The sequence below is a fragment of the Chiloscyllium punctatum genome, unplaced genomic scaffold (genome assembly GCF_047496795.1).
Source record: "Chiloscyllium punctatum isolate Juve2018m unplaced genomic scaffold, sChiPun1.3 scaffold_622, whole genome shotgun sequence".
Classification (NCBI taxonomy): Eukaryota; Metazoa; Chordata; class Chondrichthyes; order Orectolobiformes; family Hemiscylliidae; genus Chiloscyllium; species Chiloscyllium punctatum.
In genome coordinates, this window is record NW_027310356.1 from 41316 (window position 1) to 47402 (window position 6087).

Here is a 6087-nt window from a genome sequence, read left to right on the forward strand (position 1 = left end):
GGGGTAACTGTATATATGGACCGGAGGAGGGGGGGGGGTTAATGTATATATAGACCGGGGAGGGGTGGGGGGGGGGGGGGGGGTTAGTGTATATATAGACCGGAGTGGGGGGGGGTAACTGTATATATAGACCGGAGGAGGGGGGGGAGGTTACTGTATATATATAGACCGGAGGAGGAGGGGGGGTTTACTGTATATATAGACCGGAGGAGGGGGGGGGGGGTTACTGTATATATAGACCGGAGGGGGGGGGTTACTGTATATATAGACCGGAGGAGGAGGGCGGGGTTACTGTATATATAGACCGGAGGAGGAGGGGGGGTTACTGTATATATAGACCGGAGGAGGAGGGGGGGTTACTGTATATATAGACCGGAGGGGGGGGGTTACTGTATATATAGACCGGAGGGGGGGGGGTTACTGTATATATAGACCGGAGGGGGGGTGTAACAGTATATATAGACCGGAGGAGGGGGGGGGGTAACTGTATATATGGACCGGAGGAGGGGGGGGGGTTAATGTATATATAGACCGGAGGAAGGGGGGGGGGGGTTAATGTATATATAGACCGGAGTGGGGGGGGTAACTGTATATATAGACCAGAGGAGGGGGGGGAGGTTACTGTATATATATAGACCGGAGGAGGAGGGGGGGTTTACTGTATATATAGACCGGAGGAGGGGGGGGAGGTTACTGTATATATATAGACCGGAGGAGGGGGGGGGGTTACTGTATATATAGACCGGAGGAGGAGGGGGGGGTTACTGTATATATAGACCGGAGGAGGAGGGGGGGGGTTACTGTATATATAGACCGGAGGAGGAGGGGGGGTTACTGTATATATAGACCGGAGGAGGAGGGGGGGTTACTGTATATATAGACCGGGGGGGGGGTTACTGTATATATAGACCGGGGGGGGTTACTGTATATATAGACCGGAGGGGGGGTGTAACAGTATATATAGACAGGAGGAGGGGGGGGGTAACTGTATATATGGACCGGAGGAGGGGGGGGGGGGTTAATGTATATATAGACCGGGGAGGGGTGGGGGGGGGTTAATGTATATATAGACCGGAGTGGGGGGGGTAACTGTATATATAGACCGGAGGAGGGGGGGGAGGTTACTGTATATATATAGACCGGAGGAGGAGGGGGGGTTTACTGTATATATAGACCGGAGGAGGGGGGGGGGGGGGGTTACTGTATATATAGACCGGAGGGGGGGGGGGGGTTACTGTATATATAGACCGGAGGAGGAGGGGGGGGTTACTGTATATATAGACCGGAGGAGGAGGGGGGGTTACTGTATATATAGACCGGAGGAGGAGGGGGGGTTACTGTATATATAGACCGGAGGGGGGGGGTTACTGTATATATAGACCGGAGGGGGGGTGTAACAGTATATATAGACCGGAGGAGGGGGGGGGGGGTAACTGTATATATGGACCGGAGGAGGGGGGGGGTTAATGTATATATAGACCGGAGGAAGGGGGGGGGGGGTTAATGTATATATAGACCGGAGTGGGGGGGGGGTAACTGTATATATAGACCAGAGGAGAGGGGGGAGGTTACTGTATATATATAGACCGGAGGAGGAGGGGGGGTTTACTGTATATATAGACCGGAGGAGGGGGGGGGAAGGTTACTGTATATATATAGACCGGAGGAGGAGGGGGGGTTTACTGTATATATAGACCGGAGGAGGGGGGGGGTAACTGTATATATAGACTGGAGGAGGAGGGGGGGGTTACCGTATATATAGACCGGAGGAGGGGGGGGGTTTACTGTATATATAGACCGGAGGAGGGGGGGCGGGGTTACTGTATATATAGACCGGAGGAGGGGGGGGTTAATGTATATATAGACCGGAGTGGGGGGGTAACTGTATATATAGACCGGAGGGGGGGGGGGGGGGGTTACTGTATATATAGACCGGAGGGGGGGGGGGGGGGTTACTGTATATATAGACCGGAGGGGGGGTGTAACAGTATATATAGACCGGAGGAGGGGGGGGGTAACTGTATATATGGACCGGAGGAGGGGGGGGGTTAATGTATATATAGACCGGAGGAGGGGGGGGGGGTTAATGTATATATAGACCGGAGTGGGGGGGGGGTAACTGTATATATAGACCAGAGGAGGGGGGGGAGGTTACTGTATATATATAGACCGGAGGAGGAGGGGGGGTTTACTGTATATATAGACCGGAGGAGGGGGGGTTACTGTATATATAGACCGGAGGAGGGGGGGGTTACTGTATATATAGACCGGAGGAGGGGGGGGGTAACTGTATATATAGACCGGAGGAGGAGGGGGGGGTTACTGTATATATAGACCGGAGGAGGAGGGGGGGTTTACTGTATATATAGACCGGAGGAGGGGGGGCGGGGTTACTGTATATATAGACCGGAGGAGGGGGGGGGTTAATGTATATATAGACCGGAGTGGGGGGGTAACTGTATATATAGACCGGAGGAGGGGGGTGGGTTACTGTATATATAGACCGGAGGAGGGGGGGGGGGGGGGTTACTGTATATATAGACCGGAGGAGGGGGGGGGGGGGGTTACTGTATATATAGACCGGAGGAGGAGGGGGGGGGGTTACTGTATATATAGACCGGAGGAGGGGGGGGGGGTAACTGTATATATAGACCGGAGGAGGGGGGGGGTAACTGTATATATAGACCGGAGGAGGGAGGGGGGGGGTACTGTATATATAGACCGGAGGTGGGGGGGGGTAACTGTATATATAGACCGGAGGAGGGAGGGGGGGGGTACTGTATATATAGACCGGAGGAGGGGGGGGTAACTGTATATATAGACCGGAGGAGGGAGGGGGGGGTTACTGTATATATAGACCGGAGGAGGGAGGGGGGGGTACTGTATATATAGACCGGAGGAGGGAGGGGGGGGGTACTGTATATATAGACCGGAGGAGGGAGGGGGGGGTACTGTATATATAGACCGGAGGAGGGAGGGGGGGGTACTGTATATATAGACCGGAGGAGGGAGGGGGGGGGTACTGTATATATAGACCGGAGGGGGGGGGGTAACTGTATATATAGACCGGAGGAGGGAGGGGGGGGTACTGTATATATAGACCGGAGGAGGGAGGGGGGGGGTACTGTATATATAGACCGGAGGAGGGGGGGGTTACTGTATATATAGACCGGAGGAGGGGGGGGTAACTGTATATATAGACCGGAGGAGGAGGGGGGGGTTACTGTATATATAGACCGGAGGAGGAGGGGGGGTTTACTGTATATATAGACCGGAGGAGGGGGGGCGGGGTTACTGTATATATAGACCGGAGGAGGGGGGGGGGTTAATGTATATATAGACCGGAGTGGGGGGGTAACTGTATATATAGACCGGAGGAGGGGGTGGGTTACTGTATATATAGACCGGAGGAGGGGGGGGGGGGGGGGGTTACTGTATATATAGACCGGAGGAGGGGGGGGGGGGGTTACTGTATATATAGACCGGAGGAGGAGGGGGGGGGGTTACTGTATATATAGACCGGAGGAGGGGGGGGGGTAACTGTATATATAGACCGGAGGAGGAGGGGGGGGGGTAACTGTATATATAGACCGGAGGAGGGGGGGGGTAACTGTATATATAGACCGGAGGAGGGAGGGGGGGGGTACTGTATATATAGACCGGAGGTGGGGGGGGGTAACTGTATATATAGACCGGAGGAGGGAGGGGGGGGGTACTGTATATATAGACCGGAGGAGGGGGGGGTAACTGTATATATAGACCGGAGGAGGGAGGGGGGGGTACTGTATATATAGACCGAGGAGGGAGGGGGGGGTACTGTATATATAGACCGGAGGAGGGAGGGGGGGGGTACTGTATATATAGACCGGAGGAGGGAGGGGGGGTTACTGTATATATAGACCGGAGGAGGGAGGGGGGGGTTACTGTATATATAGACCGGAGGAGGGAGGGGGGGGTACTGTATATATAGACCGGAGGAGGGAGGGGGGGGTACTGTATATATAGACCGGAGGAGGGAGGGGGGGGTACTGTATATATAGACCGGAGGAGGGAGGGGGGGGGTACTGTATATATAGACCGGAGGAGGGAGGGGGGGGGTACTGTATATATAGACCGGAGGAGGGAGGGGGGGGGTACTGTATATATAGACCGGAGGGGGGGGGGGTAACTGTATATATAGACCGGAGGAGGGAGGGGGGGGTACTGTATATATAGACCGGAGGAGGGAGGGGGGGGGTACTGTATATATAGACCGGAGGAGGGAGGGGGGGGTACTGTATATATAGACCGGAGGAGGGGGGGGGGGTACTGTATATATAGACCGGAGGAGGGGGGGGGGTTTACTGTATATATAGACCGGAGGAGGGAGGGGGGGGTACTGTATATATAGACCGGAGGGGGGGGGGGTAACTGTATATATAGACCGGAGGAGGGAGGGGGGGGTACTGTATATATAGACCGGAGGAGGGAGGGGGGGGTACTGTATATATAGACCGGAGGAGGGAGGGGGGGGGTACTGTATATATAGACCGGAGGGGGGGGGGGTAACTGTATATATAGACCGGAGGAGGGAGGGGGGGGTACTGTATATATAGACCGGAGGAGGGAGGGGGGGGTACTGTATATATAGACCGGAGGAGGGGGGGGGGTTTACTGTATATATAGACCGGAGGAGGGAGGGGGGGGTACTGTATATATAGACCGGAGGAGGGAGGGGGGGGTACTGTATATATAGACCGGAGGAGGGAGGGGGGGGGTATTGTATATATAGACCGGAGGAGGGAGGGGGGGGTATTGTATATATAGACCGGAGGAGGGAGGGGGGGGGGTACTGTATATATAGACCGGAGGAGGGAGGGGGGGGGTACTGTATATATAGACCGGAGGAGGAGGGGGGGGGTTACTGTATATATAGACCGGAGGGGGGGTAACTGTATATATAGACCGGAGGAGGGGAGGGGGGGTAACTGTATATATCGACCGGAGGAGGGGGGGGGGGGTAACTGTATATATAGACCGGAGGAGGGGGGGGGGGTAACTGTATATATAGACCGGAGGAGGAGGGGGGGGTAACTGTATATTTATAGACTGTGGGGGGGGGGGGGTCAGGCAGGCCCGGGCTGAGCAGCCTGTGTCACATCCCCATTAAATACTGCCCGGCAGGGACACGGGGTTATCACTGCTCTCACCTTACCCGGGGGGGGGGGGGGGGGTCAGCACAGTCTCACAGACCCCCACCCCATCAAACCCCACAAGGGAGGGCACAGGCCATTCAGCCCATTCCCGCGCAGGCTCTCACACCCCCCCCCTCCAGAGCTACCCCCCCCTCACTCTCTCCCCCTGCATTACCCCCTGGGGCTTAATCCCCCTCCCGCGGTGCGGGAGCTCCCTCAGACACGGGGAGAGTCTGTGTCCTGTCCACAATGAGGTGGGATCCCTGTCCTGAGGGTCACCGCTAATGACGGGGCCTAAACTCATCACAGATATACCCGGGGGAGGGGGGGGGGTGGTCAGCACCGTCAGGTACAAGGTCACCCCCCCCCGGGTATACTCTCACCTACTCGGGGGCGTTTACCGGGTACCCCAGCGGCGGCAGCAACTCACCACTATCCGGGGGGGGGGGGGGGGGGGGTCAGCACCGTCAGGTACAAGGTCACCCCCCCCCCCCGGGTATACTCTCACCTACTCGGGGGCATTTCCCGGCGGCAACTCCTCACCACTATCTGGGGGGGGGAGGGCTATGGGCTGATCGATTACTCCAGTCCCCGGGGAGGGGCTGGGGGGCGTTTCTTTTGTCTACCTACACACCATGTGCTCAGGGCGCCGCCATTTTGTGGCGGAAGCGGAAGTGCCCTCGGCGTCTCACTTCCGGACGTTATCCTGAACGGGATTCGGTCCTAAAGTTACTGCCCCCCCCCCCCCCCCCCCCCCCCCCCCCCCCCGTGACTCCCCACCCCGTTCTCCATACAGACAAGGTAGAATAGTTTTCTCCATAGATAATGTCGATGTGATTAACAACTGTCTGATAATCCCCGTTTACCATCTCTACCTGATTTTATTGATCCTCTTTTGTATCTGTGACGATTG